Source organism: Peromyscus leucopus, chromosome 2 (assembly GCF_004664715.2).
Source record: "Peromyscus leucopus breed LL Stock chromosome 2, UCI_PerLeu_2.1, whole genome shotgun sequence".
In the NCBI taxonomy this organism is placed as follows: domain Eukaryota; kingdom Metazoa; phylum Chordata; class Mammalia; order Rodentia; family Cricetidae; genus Peromyscus; species Peromyscus leucopus.
Window position 1 is genome coordinate 141,731,031 of NC_051064.1, and position 22,190 is coordinate 141,753,220.

The following is a 22,190-nucleotide window of genomic DNA, read 5'->3' on the forward strand; positions in this document are numbered from 1 at the left end:
TCTTGCAGAGGACTCAGGTTTGGCTCCCTATACCACCTAGGGGCTCACAACCATCTGTAACTCCAGTTCCAGGGGATCCAACACCCTCTTCTGACCTCTGCATACACTCTAGGCACACACGTGGTACACATACATGCAAGCAAACACTCATACGCACAGAAATAAAATGAATGTTTTTAAAAATAAAAGTAGCCAGGCATGGTGACGCACGCCTTTTATCTTAGCACTCAGGAGGCAGAAGCAGGCGGATCTCTGCGAGTTCTGGGTCAACCTGGTCCACATAGCAAGTTCCAGGGTAGCCACAGCTTACACAGTGAGACCCTGACTCAAGAAAAAAAAAATAATAAAAGTAAAATAAACCCTTATGTAATGAGTACTCGGGAGGTTCTGGGAGGGGATCCAGGTGGGAGATGTTTTCTCTTCTCTTCTAAGACTGTTATTTTCCTACTTGATTTAACCATTGTTTTCCTATGGAAATTGAATAAGATCCGCTCCTGACAGCTCCTTCCACCCACTTCTAACAATGAAGAGAGAGACTTGCAAGGAGGAGGGCAAGGAGGAGGTGGCTGAATTCTGTGCTAATGCCTGGGACTCAGGACACATGCCAAGCAAGGGGTTTCTGGAATGGACTTTCACTAAGAAGTGCCAGGGAAGAGGAGCTCACCTTAGGCTCCCCGTGGGCAGATGCCACCGTGTGCTGGTACCATAACAGCCTGGCTTACCACAACCCACCCACTGTCCTGGGCTGGGGACATGCCTATGGCGGGGAGGAACAGTCCAAGACCACCTCTCAAGCAGCCCACAGGCTGGAGGGGAGATGCACTCAGGAGCCAGGGCCAGAGTGTAACTAAGAGGCCATCCGTACGAGCTGGCCATCCATCTTTTCATCTCCACATCATGTGTGAACTGCCCGGATATCAGCAGCTCTGCAGGCCAGGCCTCAGGACAGAGTACAGCAGCGTTCTAGGGCACAGGGTGGAAAAGCAGAGCTGTGAGCCAACAGAATAGGCTCTGGTCACCTCCAGCTCCCAGCCACGTGGCCCTGGCCTCACCTCGTGGTAGAGAATGGAGACAGCAATGTGGCCGCCTCGAGGTGAGGAGGACTAAACATGCTCCCCGTGCAATGGTGGGGTGCCCACCACCCCACAGACTCGCTGGGCACCCCTGCAGCTCTCCTGACAGGCACCAGGGCCATCCCTAAGAACACTAAAGTCTTCCCAGACTTAACGTAGAGCCAGGGGATGATGAGCCCAGTAGCAAACCACTGGCCCTCCCCAACACGGGGTTAAAATAAACACTTTCCCCACCTCCTTGGCTTCAAAGTAAGAAGGGCAAAGGGGAGCACTCCAGATATCTAGAGAGCCACCGTCTTTCCTCCCGACCTCCTCAGCAAAGGGAAGAGAAACCCAGGACAAATGTGGGAGCAGAGGACGGTGAAACAACCTCTAAGCTGGCATGGTGGTGCTCACATGTCACCCAGCCACATCAAGACCAATGTGACACAGCTGGGCGGGGGAGTCTCTCTCCCCCATGCCCCCTCCCTCCTCCTTCTCTCTACATTACCGGAAAAACTGACGGAAGTAATTTCTGTCTCTTGTCCTGGCTTAGGCGGGTAATTGAGACTATACCGTTTTAAAGGCGGTGTGTTGATTTGGCTATCTGAACCAGCGGTTTTTCCATGCCATGCTATCCTCCTAATCCCGCACCTGAAGCCAGGCCCTCTCATCCATCTGAGGGAAGAGCACCTGGAACCTGAGCAAGGATGAGCATGAGTTCGAGGCCAGACTCAGCTAAACAGCAAAACTTGTCTCAAATGCAAATAAGACGTGCGGCCTGTCTGGATGATCTCCCCACTTAAGCGCCCAGTAACGCTGAATAACTCATTCTGAACCCCTGAGACCTGGAACAGCAGCAGCAGGTCTGGGTGAGAGCAGGTAGGCATTATGAAACACTTTAAGACACACAAAAAAGGGAGCAAACCCAGCACAAGGCCCGATGGACACAGTCTGCAGGCATCCTTTATGAATACCCAGGAAGATGCCATAACCCCAGACCCGAGGAAGGTCTGGTACTGGGTACTGCCTGCTCTGCCACAGACCTGCAGACTCCCAGTCCGCCTGATGCTGGGGCCACACTGAAGCTGCTTCTGCTACTGAACCTTCGCAGACACCGTTCCAGGGCGGCTCCTTCTCCACGCTGTGCACGCACATTCCCGCACCAGAGGCAGCCGTACAGCCGCCCACGTTCTGACGGTGGTGGCTCTGTTGAATGACCAGTGTGAACACCTCTGGAACCCGGCAGTGCATTCTGTGTGTTGGTACAGGCTGGTCCCAGCAGTCATACTCCAGGACCCAGCCCAGACTCGGTAAGCTGTCATTTCTGGGTCCCAACCAGAGGTCATAAACCATCTAAAAGCCAGCCAACTCCTCTCCCTCACAAGGTCCCAGAATCTGTCCAGGTGGGACGTGGTCACCAGTGCCTAAGCCACCCTCAAGCAGCTTCGGCCACACAGATAACCTGAACGTCACCAGGAGCTGCCTGACGTGTCTGTCACTTTGACAGCTCACTCTACCTCTCAGTGCCTAGGTCACTCCCCCTGTCAATCAATAGCAAAGCTGCTCTCAATAAATCAGGTCTCCTCACGCCATCCCCCTCCCCTTCTCTTTTGAGACTTGTAGCTCTAGCTGGCCTGGAACTCACTACATAGACAAGGCTGGCCTTGAACTCCCAGAGATCCACCTGCCGCTGTCCTGCAAGTGCTGAGATTAAAGGTGTGCATCACCACACCTGGCCTAAACTCACAATTTTTTAATCTTTGTATGTGTGTGTTTCTGTGTGTCTGTATGATGTATGTGTATGATCATATGTATGAGAGCAGACACGAACATGCCACAGCACATGTGGAGTCAGAGGACAACCTCATGCATGGTCCTTGTCTTACACTTTGTTTGAGACAGAGTCTCACTGTTTGCGGCAGCATATACCAAGCTAACTGGCTTGCAGACCTACAAAAACTCACTGTTTCCCTCCACCACCCATGTGGGTTCCAGGGATTCAAACTCAGGTCCTTAGACTTGGGCAGCAAGGGCTTTACCCTTGAGCCATCCTCCCGGCCTCACTCATGATTTTGTCTAATGAATGTTTAATAATCAGCTCCCAAGACTCAGCCACTGGCTCTTATGCATCGAGACTCACTAACTCCAGCACAGCATTGCCCAGAGCTCTGTACAAACCCATAAGGACAGACAATTCCTGGGAACATACTCAATCCAGGGCCCTGAAGGAAAGTGGCCCTGCAGACCTCCACCAAGGCAGAGACTGGGGGCACCAGACAAGAAGCTGGGCCTGAGGGAGTCTAGGGAGACGGGAAGAGAACCCCGAACCACTCACTGTTTATGAGTTTGAATCTGTGGGGACTCTGGATCCCTCGGGGACCAGACAGGGACTTGATGGCCTTTGTGGAACAGGGTGAGTACAGAGACCTGACACAGCAGCTTGCAGAGGCCAGAGAGGATGAGGAGGTGGAAAGCCCAGGCTGGAGCCTTCCCTGACTTACGTCAGGCTGACACTTGCCTGCTATGGTTGAGTTTCCTCATCTGTAAAACAGATTGTCTTCGCTGCCTAATTACCAGGGCTGTTGTTAAACAAAGAGATAGGGGCTGTGAAAGTACAATGTAAACCTAAGCTGTTGTCATCTGTCTATAGAACCACGCTTTATCTCTGTAACAGTATCTAAGATGATTATATTCTTGCTACTCTGTACCTTCTCACTGTGGAAGCTTCCAGGGCTCTCAGCTCGTCACCCAGCCCTCCAGGTCTATGCAGGGGTCCTTCGTCTTCTGTCAGCCTGGGACCCAGGTCCCTAAGGAGCCCAGCAGCTCTTCCCAGCTTGTTGGTTTGTTTGTTGCGGAAGGAGCCCAAGGCCCTGCACACCCCAGGCAAGTGTTCTACCACTGAGCTACAGCCTCAGCCCCTAAAGTTAAAACCTGAAACAGCACAATGCAGCAACCACCAGTTTCCGCAACTACTGTGTGCCAGGCAGTGTTGCAGGCGGGTGACCAAGAACAGACATAGCCCCGACATTCAAAGCCTTCCAAATGTAGGGGAGCCTCTCTAGTGGAGACAAGAGTCCTAAGAGCATGGGAGAGCTTGCCTAGCTTGATGGAGAGGAGGTACCCCCAAATGAGAATGGAAGAGGTGAGGGATGGAACCCATTTGTAGATGGAGCAAGGGTGGGACCAAGGCTTACAGTGGACGGGAGGATCTCAGCCCCAGGCAGACAACTGGGATGGAGTAGCACGTGCAGAAAAAGAGCATCCTGAGCGTTGCCTGAGATCTTCAGTCTATGCTCCTCTCTCCTCTGAGTGGAAGCGTGCTGTGTGGACAGGTGGATAGTTGGGGGTTTCAGCTCCAACCCACAGGGCCGCAGGGCTGGGCTGAACGTATTAATGAGCTTTCACAACCTGCTCTCTCCCCTACATCCAAAGTGGAACAGATGGGACCTGGGGCGGGGGTGTGGGGAGCGAGTGGGCGGGAGTCTCCCTATGGGGACTCCAAGGCCTTTGAAGCAAGCCCTGAGATCCGAAGCCGCTCAGAAATGAGACCCACCCAGTACCATCTCCCAGCTTTCGGCTGAGGTGGGGTCCTTAGGCTCTGGGGAGTGGGGGGCAAAAAATGACTCCCACCTTCAGGAACACAGAGAAACCTGGGCCCTCCCCCACTTCAGACCCGGGCTCTCACTCACAAGTCACGCCCGAAAGCTGATCTCTACCATTTAGAGAGCCCACTGGACTCTATCTCTACCCAAGGCCACCCAGGGCTCTGTGCCCATGGCCTCCCGCTGACCCAGCATCCAACCCTCCCACACTCCACTCCTGCAGGAGGCCTGGCTGTCCCGCCTCTGGGCAAGGGCTCAAGATGAGAGAGGCTGGCCCAGAACAGAAGCCGCACCGTGCTACCTGACTTCATGCAATCTGGGGACCCCACAACACCCAAGGTCAGAGGGGCGTGGGAGGGGCTCAGTGAACCACAGTGGAGGGATGGGACGAGTATGACACAGAGCTGGGGGCGGGGGAGAGGGGAGAGTCTAGAACAGAGTGGGGAAAAAACAAAACCAGACTGAGGCACAAAGGCCAGTCAGGACTCAGACAGAGGGGCACTCATGGAGCACAAAAGGACTCAACCAAGAGCGGGACCCGCGCATACAGGGCTGGGGACTGTCCCCAGAGGCACCTGAGAGACCCGGACACACAAAGCGGCCGGAGCCGGGAGCCCCGGCCTGGGTAACACGCAACTCACCGTCCCTGCCGCTGACAAAGGCTCCGCGCCACCGCGCCTCCCGATCCCGCCGCGGGCGCCGGTGGCCGGGCCGAGCCCCGCGCCCCGCTGCAGCCCCGGCCCGCGGCCTGCAGCCGCTGCACGGCCAGCCCCGCCCGCACGGTCCCGGGGCGCGCGGCTGAGGTCACCGCTTAACCCCTGGTGGCCTGGCTTGCAGGCTACGCCCCTCCCAGCTCCCCTAATCGTGAACCCAGAGGGGGGCGGGGCTCGGCTCTTCACCCATCCTCCTCCCTCTCCGGGAAACTGAGGCTGGGGGTGGAGAGACCCCAGGCATCACGAGAGACACACACAGACATCCGCCTTCCCAGTCTGGCACCGGATGCCCCTATATACCACTGCGCCTCTCCTCTGCAGCCTGGGAAAGATCCTGAAGACACCAGGCTCCTTTAAATTCCCCCAGCATGACCTGGAGTTCCCTGCAAGGGGTGAAAGGTGCATGGGCCTGTCCTCAGGGAAACTGAGACCCGTGATGTGTCCCCGTGCAGACACAAGGCCCCTTGTGGCTGCCCTACATCCACGAGGGTTGGGTGCAGCCTGGACTCCGGTAGCAGCCAAGCAGCCCCAGGTACTCTTGGCTTGCTCAAAGAAGGGCTTTGACATCCTCACCTCGCAGCCTTTGATACAGCCCCATTTCCCAGTGCCAAAACTGAGGCTCAGAAACGGGAGTCATTCGCCAAAGCCCCCAGCCCCCCAGCAAGGAGGTGGTGAAGCTGGGCTCCCAGTTCTCCAGCCTTGTTTGCCTCAAGGCTGCCAAGCACAAGCTGCTCCCTTCCAGAATCCCAGAGAGGGCCTCTGGATATGATGTAATTAATTACAGTTATCAGGTCACTAATTAAGATTATCCGTTGTTATTAAACACTCCCAGCTACCTCTCTACGTGAGAGGTAATTCACACTTGGGCTTATCAGCAATTATTCCTGGGTTAGCAATAATGACCGAAGGAGAGAAGTGCAAAGTGCAGGTTGAAATCATCGTCTAACTGTGCTTGTAGCCACAAAACCAGCAGAGAGAGAGGCGTCTTGCTCTTGTTGCTGCTGGTGGTAGTTGGTAGTTTGTGTGTGTGTGTGTGTGTGTGTGTGTGTGTGTGTGTGTGTGTGTTGAACACGTGTAAGTGTCCTGTTGATGTCAGATATCTTCCTCAATCATTCTCCATATCTTTTTAAAAGATTTATTTGTTTTTAGTGATGTTATGTGCATGGGTCTGTGCATGTGAGTGCAGGCACCCACAGAGGCCAGAGACGTCAGATCCCCAGGAGCTGGAGTCACCAGCAGTTGTGAAGCTCTCGGCATGGGTTCTGGGAGTCAAACCCAGTCCTCTAGAGTGAATCTCTCTAGAGATTCACTTTTTTTAGAGGTCTCTCATTCAAGCTCTAGCAATCCCCCTGTCTCTGCCTCTCAATGCTGGGATTACAGGGTCCTGCCACTCTGTCCAGCTTTTTACATGGGTGCTAGGGATTCAAACTCCAGTCTTGTTGTTTTCAAGGCAAGCACTCGACACACTGGGCCATCGTTTCAGCCCCTTAATTGGTTTGTAGGTTGGTTTGTTTTTTTGTTTGTTTGAGTGCCTTCTATCGAGGCCGGGAAGATAACTCAATGGTTAAGAGCATTTGTTGTTCTTACAGAAGACCTGGGTTCAATTCCCAGCACCCACATGGCAGCTCACAATCATTCATAACTCCAGTTCCAGGCACCAAAGTCCTCTTCTAACTTCCTTGGGCACCAGGCATGCACATGGTGAACCTACATATATGCAGGCAAAATACTCATACACACAAAATGAAATAAATAAATCTAAAGAAAATTAAATACCCTCCCTTTATGAGGCACCTGCCTAGAGGGCCACTGAATAAGAAAGGAACCAGAGGGGCCCAGACCCTGCCTCCTTGGCTCTCGGACTAGGAAGAGACACCAATAAACAGGCTACAGTGCAGACAAGTCATGGGGCTGAACTCTCTGAAGTCACCACAAGCACTCACTCTGGTCATTGGGTGACAAATGTTTTCTGAACACGTGCTACCCTCCAGGCTCCATTGTGGGTAGATGGGAGACTTCTTGAACAAACAGATCCAGTCTCTGCCCTGGGGGAGCTTGCCAGTGGCTAATGTACTAAGGCCAGAAGAACATAGGGGAATGTTCTAAAAGGCCATCAGAGCAGGAAGAACTTCAGATGTGCAGAGTGACCCTAGCTTATAGCACGAAGTGGTAGACCAGAATGTGACTTGAGAGAGTTATCATAACCAGAGCCGAACACATGCTCTGGGTCTCTGTTCTCCGCTTTTCAGAATCTGTCCCAGCCTCCTTCAGGCTCATAAGGCTGCTGTCCCCTCCCCGAACTACACAAAGACCCAGAATCCCTAGGACGCCTGCCTTGCACCCTCAACATGCAGCTGTGAACAGGATGCTGATTTGAACCACACCTAGCTGGAGGGCGCTGTGGTCCAGACTTGAAGGCAGAGATCATGATCCAGATGCCCCTTGTCCCCCTAGAGCTCTGCACAAGGTGAAAGCATCCTCAACGTTTAAGGATTGCATGGACACCCCCAAACCCTCATCCACTGAACCCTTGAGGCTCCACGTTGCAAACCACCAACTGAGAAAACAAACCGAGCTGGGAGCTTCGGCTTGCTCTCCACACAGGGCCTCTGCAGTTGCCCTTAACTGGTGGCCAACGTTTGATCCCAGGGAGCTTGGCCATAAAGGGCCAGGTTGCCAGCGCTCCAAATACAGCTAGGAGATGGTAATGAGCGGGTCATGTTCCCTGTGGTGTGGCCATGTTCTGCAGAGGACAGGCCCCTTCAACACAAATATGTTCCCCACCAGCCAGCCCTCTCTGCCAGCCCCATGAACCCTTGACTCCCAGGCCTTTCCCCTGGGACTTAGCATTGTGACTTCAGCGTCTCTCTGCTCTCTACTTTTGCCATAAAGAGGCATGCTTAACAAGGAATGAGACCACAGCCTTCACAAGCTGGGCTGGCACAGACTCCAGCCCTCTTCCTCCCCGTCAACTTCCTTCTCTGAATGCGCACACAAATCTCCCCTCCCTTCCCCCAGCTCCATATTATTTTTATTTTTATTTGTTTATTTTTGGTTTGGTTTGTTTGTTTGAGACAAGGCTTCTCTGTGTAGCCCTGGCTGTCCTGGAACTCATTATGTAGCCCAGGCTGGCCTCGAACTCACATAGATCCACCTGCCTCTGCCTCTTCAGTGCTGGGATTAAAGGCATGCCCCACCACTCCCAGTGTTTTATTTTATAGCACAGGGTCTCACCATGTAGCCCTGGCTAACCTGACTTGCTCTGTAGACCAGGCTAGCCTCAAACTCAAAGTGCTAGGACTAAGGGCATGTGTCATCACTGCCCGGCTCTATTTTTTTTTTATTTTTTTTTAAGGTTTTCAGTTGGTTGGATTTTTTGAGACAGGATCTCACTCTGTAACACAGGCTGGCCTTGAGCTCACAATCCCACCTCTGTCTGGAGGTCTCCCAGTGCTATGATTACAGGCGGGAGATCCTGTGGCCAGCTGTTGCAATTCCACATTCTAAGCTCACAACACAGACGACGATGATACAAGGGACATCTCTGGCCCTTTGTTCTCGCTGTCTTTGTGGCCTGGACTGCACCTAGCTATTCCATGCCAAAGACAACACTAACTGCTGTTTATTATGTGACTTCTTTGTTCGGGTGCTTTTGTTTTGTTTTGAGACAGGGTCTTACATAACCCAAGTTGGCCTTGAACTCAAGCTCCTCCAGCCTCTGCCTCTCAAATCCTGGGGAGGCAGGCATTATTGGTGTTTTGAGACACCATCTTTTTATATGTCTCAAGCTGGTCTCGAACTTGAGGTCCTCCTGCCTCAGTCTCCCAGGCCCTAGAATCACAGGCAGGCTTGGTGACTGCTTTCCAGGTATCTCTACATCAACAGCACCTTCTCAAATGACTCCTTCCTGCATTCCCTCCTCAGGAGTTCCCCGGCTCCCAAGTAACTAGCAGACCCCTTCAGGCATGGCAGGGAAGTTGCCCCCATAACCTGCCCTAGATACAGAGTCTGGAATCGGGCAGAGCATCCTCCAACACCTAGGACAGAATCTGTTGCAGCAAAAACAAACATCTGCAGGACAGCTGACTCCCTGGTGGCGGCGCACGCCTTTAATCCCAGCACTTGGGAAGCAGAGGCAGTGGATCTCTGTGAGTTCTAGGACAGCCAGGGTTACACTGTCTCAAAAGAAAAAGAAGCCGGGAGGTGATAGTGCACGCCTTTATTCCCAGCACTCGGGAGGCAGAGCCAGGCAGATCTCTGTGAGTTTGAGGCCAGCGTGAGCTACAGTGAGATCCAGGACAGGCACTAAAAAACTACACAGAGAAACCCTATCTCAAAAAATCAAAAAAGAAAGAAAGAAAAAGAAACACTGTCTCAAAAAAAAAAGAAAAAGAAAAAGAAACAAGAACCAGCAAGATGGCTGAGCACATAAGGGTGTTTACTTCTAAACCTTGAATTGCATCTCCAGGACACACAGGTGGAAAATGAAAATTAACCCCCACAAGTGGTCCTCTGACATTCATACATGAGTCATGGCATGCTCACACCCACAAACATAAAAATAAATAAATATAAGGGCTGGGCATGGTGGTACTCACCTTTAATCCCAGCACTTAGAAGCAAGAGGCAGGCAAATCTCTGTGAGTTAGTTAAAGGCTAGCCTGGTCTACACAGTGAGTTCCAGGCTAGCTGGGGCTACTTAATGAGACCCTGTCTCAAAAAAAAAAAAAAAAGGTGGCTGTGGAAGCAGGTCACTTCCCAGCCCAGGGACCACCCTCCCACAGTGGCAGAAATGAGTGTGCACAGGAAGTCCTCACCCTATCCTTGACACTGAGGCCCAGTCCTGAGTGTGCAGCGTCTAAAGAGCCTAGGTCCCATTTCAATCTCATTAAGATGCAGTTCTGTCCAGCCCCTGCCCTGTTTGGCAATACAGGCAAAGAAACACCCAAAACAAAATTACAACAGCTTACATTCTACAATGGGCCACCAGGTCCACACACCGTAAAGATACAAAAGAACACGTGGAAGTTCATGGTCTTTCGCACTTCCCCACACAATGCTTGTTAACCCCGAAAGGGCAGAAAGCAACTTCCCAGTAAATGTACCCAGGTGTTCAGGTAGCTCAAACAGGATCAGGAAGTATTCAGTCGGCATGAGCTGGCTCATGTGACCACAGACAACTGGAAAATCTTGATCTATGTCTGAAGATTAGACCATGGTAAGGTATCATGTAAATTTCCTGATTCTGCTGACTGTATGGCTTTGAGGGACAGTGTCCTTGTGGGCAGGAAACACACCACAGGGCCCAGGGTGGAAGACTATGAAGCCAGCAGCTTCCTCTCCAGTCCCTGAGAGGGTCAGCCGGTGGGAAGTGGGAGCATATCACACTTGGAACTGTTCTGAATACTTGAGGTCTTTTGCAAAGTCAGGCAGGGCTGGCAGGATGGCTCCAGAGTAAATGCACTTGTACTGGAAGCCTGACAACCAAGTTTGATCCCTGAATCCCACAGTGGAAGGAGAAAACTGACTCCCAGAAGTTGTCCTCTAAACTCCTCATGTGACACACACACACACACACACACACACACACACACACACACTAAAGAAAATTGGGACCCGCAAGGGGGCTCATTAGCTAAAAATGCTTGCCATGCAGGCTTGGTAATCTGAGTTCAGTCCCAGGACCCACAGAGAGGTCTAAGGAGAGACCTGACTGCAGAGGAGTGTGCTCTGACTTCCACATGCATTCCGTGGCATGTGCACGCCTGCAATGGCACAGCACATTTAATAATAATGAATAAAACTTAGGGGGAAAGTCAGATGACTCATCCTCAACCAAACAAGCCATTTCCTTCTCTCGGTCTCAGTTCCAATATCTGCACATGATACAATGCCCACCTTTGCGGTCTCAGTTCCGTGACATAATGCCCATTTCCTAGGGACATGACCTGACCCTTACCCTCTTAAATGGAGCGGCTGTGATCATGGCATGAGACTCCCACAGGGGCTGAGAGATGGCTCAGTGGTGAAGAGCACTTGCTGTTCCTGCGGAGGACCCAGGTTCAGTTCCCAGCATCAGTTGGTGGTGCACAGCCTTCTGAAACTCCAGTTCCAGAGGACGCAACACTTGCTTCTGGCATACACGGGCACTGCACACACATGGTACAGACATACATGTATCTAAAACACCCAAAACAAGCCCAGAAAAGCAGATCTGTACTGTACTCCTCAGCTACCCAGACAGTGGTAGCACCCAACTTTTAATTCCAGCACTCAGGAAGGCAGAGGTAAGTGGATCTCTGAGTTCAAGGCCAGCCTGATCTACAGAGCAAGTGCCAGTTCAGCCAGGGTTACATGGAGAAACCTTGTCTCAAAAAAAACAAGCAAACAAAACAGCTCACAGGATCCATCCCATTAAACAGATTTTCTGGTCTATCGGTGTGGAGGTAGCTCACCAGCCCCTCATCTGAGATTCCAGCTGTATCCTCCCCCTGCCCTCTGCCCTGCGCCCTCCCCTGTGCCCTTCAGGAGGCTGCCACCCATGCTCCTAAGCTGGATTTATGTGGAAATGTTTCTGTGGTCTGTCATTGGCATCATGTCTAGAGTGAACAGACATTTGTTCGCACAGCCACAAGAAAAATCACACAACAGGCCAGGAGCTGTTGTTTGTCTGTTTGTTCTTTTGGTTGTTGTGTTTTGTGAGACAGGGTCTCACACAGCAGCCCAGGTTGCCTTCACACTCCAGGCAACCCTCCTGTCTCAGCCTTCCAAGGGCTGGGGTTGCAGGTGTGTGCCCCCAAACCCAGTACAAACCTTGACATTTTGCAGAACTATGTGATTTCTTTTCATTTATCTTATGCATATATGGAATGTGTATATATGTGCACATGTGTGTATGTGTGTGCATAAGGGTACTCGCCTGTTCATGCCTGTGTAGAAGCCAGAGGTTGACACTTCTGGTGTCTTCCTCAATCATCTTCACACTGCTTTCTGTTTTTGTAGTTGTTTGGAAACTGGGTCTCACTAATGTAACGCTGTCTTGCCTAGAACTTGCTGTATACCCCAGGCTGGCCTCACAGAGATCCTCCTGCATCTGGCTTCCACACAACACACCAAAAATAAATCATTCTTAAAGTTTTGGAACTTTATGAAATCCTTGGGTAGACAGAGAAGGCACCAGACCTCAGCTGTCCACTCCTGTGGTGAGGAGGCCTCCAACCAACAAGACTGACCCTGGAGCCACCTCCTCCCAGCGCAGCGGGTCAGCTGGAATGGACACTCGACCCACACTGAGTCCACTGGCTCATTGCTCCCAGGAATGTGGAATTAGAGAGCCAAAAGGCTGAGCTGGAAATTGACCACAAAGATTGTTCAGAGCACGGTCAGTGTTCACATTATGAAGTAACTGCAGCCGAGTTCAGGCTGAGGTTTGAGAGAAAAATAAAAATTAAAAAAAAAAAAAAAAAAAAAAAAAAAAAAGAACGGGGCTGAAGCCATTGCTGAGAGACGTGGCTCTGCAGGTAGAGTTCTTGTCCAGCACACACAAAGCCCTGGGTTTAATTCCCAGCATCACATAAACCAGGAGTGGTGCTACATGCCTGTAATCCCAGCCTTCAGGGAGTAGAGGCAGGAGGAACAGACATTCAAGGTCCTCTTGGCTACATGGTGAGTTCAAGGCCAGCCTGAGCTACATGAGCCCTTGCCTCAAAACAAACCAACAATAAACAATCCTAAATAAAAATAATGGCAACGATAATGATAATAGCAAACAGAACACTGTCTCTCTACCTTGCTCTGTGTGGACACTTGTGTCTGCCATCCCCAGATACCCTATAAAGTATCATATTAACTTTTACAGATACTGGAGTTGAAGCACAAAGACTTGTCGTGGTCCCGACTTCCATCACTGACGTGAGCCCCACCAGAGAGGCCCTTTGTTCAGACCCTCCCAAGGGCATCTTTAGTCCTTGACAGCGAAGTAGCCTGTGACAAGAGGCAGGTGGTGCTCTCTGTGGCCCGGCCACTGTCACTATGCAGGGTGAAGGGAGCACCTGAGTGATGTACAAGAGGATGCTCAGCCCCCTGCTTCTGCCTTCCTGTGTCATCAGAAGGTGAAAGAGCAACCTGAAAGGTCACAGCGGGGTAACTGTGAGCCAGGGGCCTCAGAGGCAGCTGCTGGGACACTCAGCATCTCTGTCCACCAGCCCAACACTACAGGTCCATGGGGTATCATCCCATGTGCCCAGGAGCCCTGCCTCACCTACAGCCTGGGTGTCTGCAGCCTCTCAGGAGGAGCAAGCAGAGCGCTTGGTGCCTCGGATGAGCAGGAGCTTGGATGGCTCTGCCTGGGGCCTGGGCACGCAGCCAGAAAGGACAGGAGGCAAGGTCTTTTCCTCCTGGCATCGAGATTACCACGGACCAGGAGCTCAGAGTTTCTGGTCAGCTGACAGAGCCCGGAGCCTGTTCCAGAAGTCACCATAGGGATGGAGAGACAGGCTGAGGGGACACCGAAGAGAACAGGGACAGCAAGGGAACCAGGGACAGTGTGAGCCCAGCCAGGGGACTGGGCCCAGACACAAGGTCTCCAGAAGGGAACAGCCTCAGCTTGGGAGGAGGCTCTGCAGCTGCCAGCCTGCAGTGACAGTGGCCACAGCGATGGCCTGGCACGAGCCCCAGAAACCTCCATTGTGCCCGGCTTCACCACCACCCGGAGCTGGGACTCGCTACCAGTTCCCGGGTCCCCAGATGAAAGACGCTTTCTAAGAGTCATAAAACCGTGCCCACTCGGAACAATGGGCCCTTATGTGGCTGCACCCTTCACATAAACTCCAATCAGCAGCACCCAAGAAGCTGCAGGCCCGGCTTTTATAGACTGGCTTTTTGGACCAGCCCCAGCGCTAATTAACATCCCGTCCCCTAGTCCTGTATGAGGCTCTGCTGGATCCCTCCCATTCACAGAGGCTCACTGTGCACTAGGCCCTCAGGCATCCCCGCCAGGACAATGGCTTTGTCCCGCCTTATGAATATGGAAATTGAGGCCCAGAGAGGGTGGGGGACTAGCCTGAGGATACACAGCCAGAGCCTTGCAAGTGAAACCTAGAGTCCATGCTCCTGGGAACCATCTGTCATTGTCAGCACACAGGTCAGGCACAGAGGGGGGATCACATAGGATGGGACCCAGCACATCAAGGACCTAACCCAATGGAGTACCTGAGCCCAGCCCCTCATAAAGCCCAGGATCCTCTACCAGCTCAGACTCACACAGTCCTGCCACCCCATCCCTCCCGAGGCCCCCCAAGCTTTGCAAAGGCTTGGAGTACATACATCATATACTCCACGCCCGAGCCCCTTCCCTCGCATAAGAACAGATTTCCAAGATCCCTTTTCACGTGGGGAACTGAAGAACAGAGGGGGCAAGTAGCCTGCCTGAGACACACAGCATGTAAGCCCTACTACATTCTAGGTCTACCTCTTACCTCCCCCAAATTTCACAAGTGGGGTTCAGCCACTTGGCCCTGGATTGCACCCTCCTAAGTGTCACCCCAGATATGTGGCTCATATTTTTGTTCTACTTTTGTTTTATATTTCTGTAGCAGGGAACTGAACCGAGGGCTTGCCACGTGCCAGGAAAGCACTCCATCATGGGCCCTAACTCGTACTCTTTCCCGGGTCCCTTCTAAGTACTAAAGCCCTTAACCCTCTACCTGTTGGATAACCCAATGCCAATATTGCCATTTCCTACTCTGTAGAAGCCAGAACAAAGTCTGGGCTGGGTGGTGGTAGTGCACACCTTTAATCCCAGCACTTGGGAGGCAGAAGCAGGTGGATCTCTGAGTTCGAGGCCAGCCTGGTCTACAAGACAAGTTCCAGGACAGCCAGGGCTACACAGAGAAACCTGTCTCAAAAAAACTAGGGGAAAAAAAAAGTCTGGGAAGGGAAAGGTCTTATCCATACTCCCATGAAGTTGGTCAGTGTGAATGCCAGTGATGGACTCACTTCTGTCTGGGTATAGATCACTGCCCTTTGGTAGACCAGCATGAGAGTCAGGACACCCAGTGCCCTCACCTGACACACATGTCATACACTCCTCAAGTGTCAGGACATCCCTACTCATTTTTCTAGAAACCAGGAGTCTAGCAGAACATGAGAACGATGTGTCCCTAGTGCCTCAATCCCAAGGAGCCACTTGGGACTTTCTGGCTCCACCCATACCTGCGCCCCTGACTCCCTGCACTGTCTGCCTCTTCTCAGCTTCTGTTGCTTTCCTCCCCACCCCTGCATCCTGAAGACAGTCTGAGGGGGGGGGGAGGGACACAGACCTGCACTTCCAGTACTGGAGAAGCAGAAGCAGGAGGATCATAAAATGGGTAGCCTGGACTACACAGCAAGTTCCAAGCTAGCCTGGGCAATACAGGGAGGCCCTATCTCAAATCCAAAGACAAAGAACAAGGCAGTCTACAGCTCCTGGCCTCCTGGTTTCTTTGTGCTAAGACACTCCACTCCTGCCTGGCCTACAGAAGGGCAGCTCTGGTGTCCCAGATCCTGTAGAATGCCTTAGGCCTTCACATCAGCTGCCAGGCAGCAGGGCTAGCACCCAGGCCCTTTGTGGAGGCGGTCCCTCATGGTCTAACCCACCCTGGGAAGCTGGCTTGAGACCTGGCCTGTGTTATTATCTCCTGCCACCTCTGTTGCCCAGAGGAACTCATGGATGCAGTGGTTCATCAAAGCCTGGCCTGGAGTTGGCAATAGCACCATCATCCCTTCCATCACCATCATCACTATCACCACCGTCATCTTCTCCATCGCCATCATCACCATCATCATCATCATCTTCTCCATCACCACCATGACCATCATCACCGTCATCCCTCCATCACCACCATCACCATCATCATTGTCATCCTCTCCATTACCACCATGACCATCATCACCATCATCTTCTCCATCACCACCATCACCACCATCACCATCATCACCGTCATCCCCTCCATCACCACCATAACCGTCATCCTCTCCATTACCACCATCACCATCATCACCGTCATCCTCTCCATCACCACCATCACCTTTATGGGCACTTGTTGGCTTCCGGGTGTGAGCATTTCCCTATGTGATCTGTTCAGATCGCAATAATCTCTCCTTAGGTAGGAGCTAGTGCCATCCTGTGCTACACACAAGGAAGCTGATCAGCAGAGACAACCAACCCACAGCATAGCGACTGTAGTGCTTGCTCAATTATCTGTCACTCCTGATACTCTAGTCCCCCTGAAGGCAGGATCCTGTCTGTATGGCAGAATCCTATCTCCTGAACACAGTGTCTGGCACTGAACAGGCATCCAATAAACTGCCTTTAGATGCATGGGTGGATAGGTGGGTAGGTGGCTGAATGGGTGGATAGATGGAAGTTGAATGAATGAATGGATGGATGGTAGGTACATACATGAGTAGATAGATGGATGGATAGTAGACAGATGGATGAAAAATGGATAAATAGTAGGTAGGGGTGTAGAAGATGGATGGATGGATGGATGGATAGATGGATGGATGGATGGATGGATAGCTAAAACTGGATAGACTGATGGATGGAAGAGATATGGATGACAGATGCATGTAGAGGTGGATAGATTAGTGTTTGGATAGTCAACAGATGGGTAGAAACTGGTGGACAGGGGGTGGGGAGGTGGCTCAACAGTCAAGAGCACTGGCTGCTCTTCCAGAAGACTTGGGTTCAATTCCCAGCACCCACATGGGGGCTCACAACTATCCAGTTCCAGGGGGTCTGACACTCTCACACAGACATACGTGCAGGCAAAACACCAATGCACATAAAATAAATAAATCATTAATATTTTTAAAAAAGAAATAGGTGGAGAGAAAATGGATGATGGATGGATGGACAGACAGAAGGGAAATGAAAGGATGGCATATGAGTGAACACAACTGAAAACCGAGAGAAGAGACTCACCCCCTGGGAGAGAAAGAGGAAGCTGGATGTGGTTTCCTTGTTTACTGGAAAATCCCCTGGCAGGGATTCCAGAGGTGGCAGAGAGGAGTGTGGTGACATTTTTTTAGGGACAAGGAAATGTGGTCAGATGAGACACCTTGAGAAGGCTGAGTGACAGCGGTGTCAGAAGCGATCCCGCAAGTCCCTTCCCAGACACCTCTGTGCCAGGGAATTGCACCAGCCCCAGCTTGTGTCCCCAGATGGGGCTGGGAGGGGGTGTAGGCAGCCATAAACTGTACCCAGCCAGTGAGCTCCCTGCCCTGTGGCTGCAGGGTGGGGCCTGGGAACAGAACTGCGGATTCGGTTGGAGTCACCGCCACTATCACTCAGGAGCTCTCAGACCCCAGGCTGGTGGACATCCTGGCAGCTCTTTCCAGGCTGGCTCTCCTCATGTGAGAGATCTCATGTGACCCGTGAGTCCTCCCATCTCATTACCAGATTCTGGGGCAAGATATCATGAAGAGATGTGCCCCGCCCCCTTTCTCAGAGCAGTTTCCTGTAGGACAGGCAAGACTCATGGGGAGGGGAGGCATCAAGGCAGGAGACCCAGTTTCTAGTTGCTGGAACAATCTTAAGAAAGAAAAGAAAGGCAGGGCGGTGGTGGTGCACACCTTTAATCCCAGCACTCTGGAGGCAGAGGCAGACAGATCTCTGTGAGCTTGAGGCCAGCCTGGTCTAAAAGTGAGTCCCAGGACAACAAGGACTATTATATAAAGAAACTTTGTTTCCAAAAACCAAAAAGAAAGAAAGAGAGAGAGAGGAAGGAAGGAAGGAAGGAAGGAAGGAAGGAAGGAAGGAAGGAAGGAAGGAAGGAAGGAAGGAAGGAAGGAAGGGGAGAAATGAAAAGGAAAGGAAAGAAAGGAAAGGGAAGGGAAGGGAAGGAAAGGAAAAGAAAAGAAAAGACAGGCTGGGGACTGCTTGCCTGGCAAGCAAGAAGTCCTGGGTTCAATCCTCAGCAGTGCAGAATCAGGCATGGTGGTACATGCCTGTAATCACCCCAGCACTCGGGAGGTAGAAACAGGAGAGTCGGAAGTTCAAACTCATCTTCCGATGAACAATGAGTTGGGGCTACATGAGACCTATTGGTGGGGGGGGGGGAGGATGGTGAGAGGGAAAAGGAGGGAGAGAGAGACTGGAAGTATGTGTCTTCCCCACACCGTTAAAGATACCCATCCAGTGACATTGTGGTCCAAGGAGGCACGGGGAGGCAGGTGTCCTGCCCGGCTGGAACTTGTCCTTTTGAAAGAAGGAAGGGGGTGTTGGGGTGTTGGGTGACTTACTATGCATCAAGTTTAGCTATGACTTGGAGAACTTGCCCCCTCCCCAGCTCTGGAAGCCCAGGGTTGGGCAAGTGATTCATCCATAGAAGGCACAGAGGGGCTCAGAACCCCAGCCTCACCTGAGTCCATCCTTCCTCCACGGATAGAAGGGGCCTTCACCATGAGGCCTCCACGGTTTATTCCAAAAGGCTTGGACTTGTGTGACCCACACTCCAGTCCTGCTCATTCCCCTCCCACCAGAAGCCACGGAGCCCTACTTCCTGCACACTGTGGCTGTGCCGGCCTGGGACAGAGGCGGGGTTGCCGGAAGCCACTGGGCCTCTGGAGACCCCAGACCCTCAGACCTCAGGCCCTCAGAACTGTAGGACTCTTAGGAATGATGAAAACCAATCCCCTCCTTTCCCAGAAGGGGAAACTGAGGCCCTGGGAGGACAAAGGTTTCCTCAAGGTCACAAGATGAAGGCGCAAGCTCCTAGGGAGCAAAGGCAGCCTGCTGGCTCCAGGCCCGGTTCTACCCCCTCTGTAGCTCTGAAAACAAACCCATGCAACCTCTTATCAGATGGAAGGAATGCTTATCAGATTCAATTCCAACTTGCTTAGGGGAGAGATGGGGTCAAGAAAGATGTTGGGGGTGGAGGAGGGAAGCTTGTCTGTCTGAACCCCTGGTTCCCTCCCTCAGCTGGCCGTCTCATGACTGAAACTGGGCTGAGTCAGGGGGGAGTGAGCTCTCTCCCTCCACACCCAGTACCTGGGGTTCCCCCCACACTGAGGACACTGGGAGCGGGGTGCCCTCTATCTAGGACCTGAAGACTCGAGGGAGGAACAAGGCAGCCACTGCACCTGCTCAGATCCGTCCTCTCAGCTCCTGGGACTTGTTCCCTGGGGTCTGGCTTTCAGGAATCCCAGAACCTCTAAATCTGCACTTGGTATTTTTTTTTTTTTTAAATTTTCATAAGGTTTGGTGTCAAGTGCCTTTATTTTGCCTGCTGTACAAACCCTCCAAAACAGGCTCCCTGCTCAGCCCGAGTACCCTGGGAGACCTTTCATTCCAGGAGCAGCGCCCACTTCCTGGGACATGAAGACCTGTTTCATACCCTTGTCCCCACCCGATGGCCCTGTGACCTTAACTGAGTGAGTCCAGTCTCCGCTTCCCCGGCAAAAATCGTATGGCCTATGCTCCAGCATCACAAAGGATGGACACCAAGAAACGCACAGTCCAGCTGGTGAGATGGTTCAGTGGATGAGGGTACTTCCCTCCACACATGCGCGCACAGCTCACGTTTGTCATCTCCCTACACACACACACACACACACACACACACACGCACGCACGCACGCACGCACGCACGCACGCACACAGTAAAAAGAAAAGTAAAGGGAAATGCTTAAGAGGTTTGCAGTCATTCATTAAATAAGCAAACGAAAAAGTACCTCAGACCCTCACAGTCACCCAAGGGCCGGCAGACCTTTGGAGCAGCTGCCTGGACTGTGTGGAGGTTTGGGCTTTGTTGGGTTATGCTGTTGTCTTGAAGGAGAAGGGAGCTGGGTGTTGGGGAGACAGCTTCAGGATGGCCTCAGACTCATGGCAATCCTCCTGCCTTAGCCTCCTGAGTGCTGGGATGACAGGTGTAAGCCACCACCACACCCCAGCATTTTAAAGTAATCTCTGTCATGAGTAGTGAGAGCCCTCAGTGAAATGGGCCGTCAGGAGAGCTCTGCGTGGCTTGTGCTCTACATTGGCAGTGCCCAGGGAGCAGATTGGTGGCCACGGCAGTGTGGAAGCAGTGGATGCCGCTGTCACCATTATAGCATGGGGGTGGGGGGTGGAGATTCCTCGTGTGCTCTCCTCCCCATGACTGTCCTCCAGACTGACAGTGGGGACTTCTCAATGACAGGGATATGGGAGGGTCACCCTCTAAAACACCACAAAGTCTTCAGCTCTTGGGGGACAGGAAGCATGTGGGTGATAGCCACAAGCTGAGCCTCAGTGGAAGAGGGAGCCCCACCTCTGACTCTTCTGCCAGGCACTCCAGGGTCCTCCAGACTAAAACCTGCAGAGAGGAGGAGACAACCAGGGAAGGAAGAGACCCTGAAGCTGTGCCGTCTCAAAGCTAGGTGGCCTCAGGCAGGATATCTGCCCTCTCTAGGCCTCTGTCCCATAACTATGGGGAGAGTCATCATGAGCGTCAGTCATCACGGGGGTGGTTGTTCCCACCCTGTCCGGTTCACCAGCGAATGTCCTAGGGGACCAGCAGCACGGGCTGGCTCTGCAGACTGTGAAGTGCCTTGGGTAAGACACTGCCTTCTTGATCACGGAGAATCCCTTTGCAGAAAAGCAAGAGGAGGTGGGAGATAGCAATAATGGGGGAAAGAAGTAGATGGAAGGTGGGGCGGTGGTGGCGCACGCCTTTAATCCCAGCACTCAGGAGGCAGAGGCAGGTGGGTCTCTGTGAGTTCGAGGTCAGCCTGGTCTACAAAGCGAGATCCAGGACAGGCACAAAACTACACAGAGAAACCCTGTCTCGAAAAACCAGAAAAAAGAAGAAGAAGAGGAAGAGGAAGAGGAAGGAGAAGGAGAAGGAGAAGGAGAAGGAGAAGGAGAAGAAGAAGAAGAAGAAGAAGAAGAAGAAGAAGAAGAAGAAGAAGAAGAAGAAGAAGAAGAAGAAGAAGGAGAAGAAGGAACCTAGACCCCTCTTGTCCTCAGCCCTCAGCCTCCCTTCTTCCTCCTTAAGCCCCAGCTCCCCTTTCTTCATCTATGAGATCTTCAGGAAGTTACCTCACCTCTCTGGGACTGCGGTCAGAGTAACAGGAGTAACACGTACTCAGCAGGGATGCTGGAGGATTAAATGCTTCAAACAAGCACCACACTGTGTCCGCCAAATCAAAACACGAAGCAAGGGTCCAGTGAGTTTATTATGTTATCATTGGCCACACATTGGCCAAACAATGAAAAGGACTCTTTCAGAAAGCAGTGAGCTGTCTGTCACCAGAGGTATTCAAGCTGTGGCTAAACAGCCACCTGTCAAGGGACTCAGGGAAAGACCGCCTGGTGACCTTTAAAATGCCATCCAACCCCAAGCCGGTAAAATCCCTGCTAAGGAAATTGTATGAGCTGCTGCCCTCCCCTCCAGATTTGAAGTCACGGGGGGGTGAGGGGGACAGGACAGGGCAGGGCTGGCCACCAGGGTAGCAAACAACATGGGCAGAAACAAACAAGCGTGGAGTGGCAAGGACGCTGTGCTTGACCACGAGTGGACCTGCTAGTGGACAGCCCCCATGCCACCCATCCACTGGGCAACCTTGGCTTTCTCGGGGGGGGGGGGTCTCGGAGCCTCAATTTTCCAGTTATAGAGAGATGAGGTTGGACAGGTGTTCTGAAGCCACGGCATCCTTCTCAACCTCATTAACCCTAAGAATGGGGCAGGGGAATTCCCACCACATTCCTCCTCCCACATCGCCCTGAGCTGCTAGCCAGGAGTCAGGGTCACCACCACAGAACTGTCAACAAGGTCCTCTCTGAGACCGCCAGGCACTTC

The 22,190-nt window shown here is 52.3% G+C and overlaps 1 protein-coding gene across 3 annotated transcripts in view; it reads right to left on the reverse strand.

Moving 5' to 3' along the window:
* The window catches only part of Arhgef10l (Rho guanine nucleotide exchange factor 10 like), a 153,054-nt gene that overhangs the window by 130,608 nt on the left and 256 nt on the right, over window positions 1-22,190 (reverse strand). For 2 of the 3 annotated variants that reach the window (XM_028880724.2, XM_028880723.2), the window contains exon 1: window positions 5,299-5,405. The exons of the other annotated variant lie outside the window; for it this stretch is intronic. The gene's annotated coding sequence lies outside the window, so the exon portion shown is untranslated. Of the gene's footprint in view, window positions 1-5,298; window positions 5,406-22,190 lie in introns of those variants that run through there. 3 annotated transcript variants of the gene reach the window in all.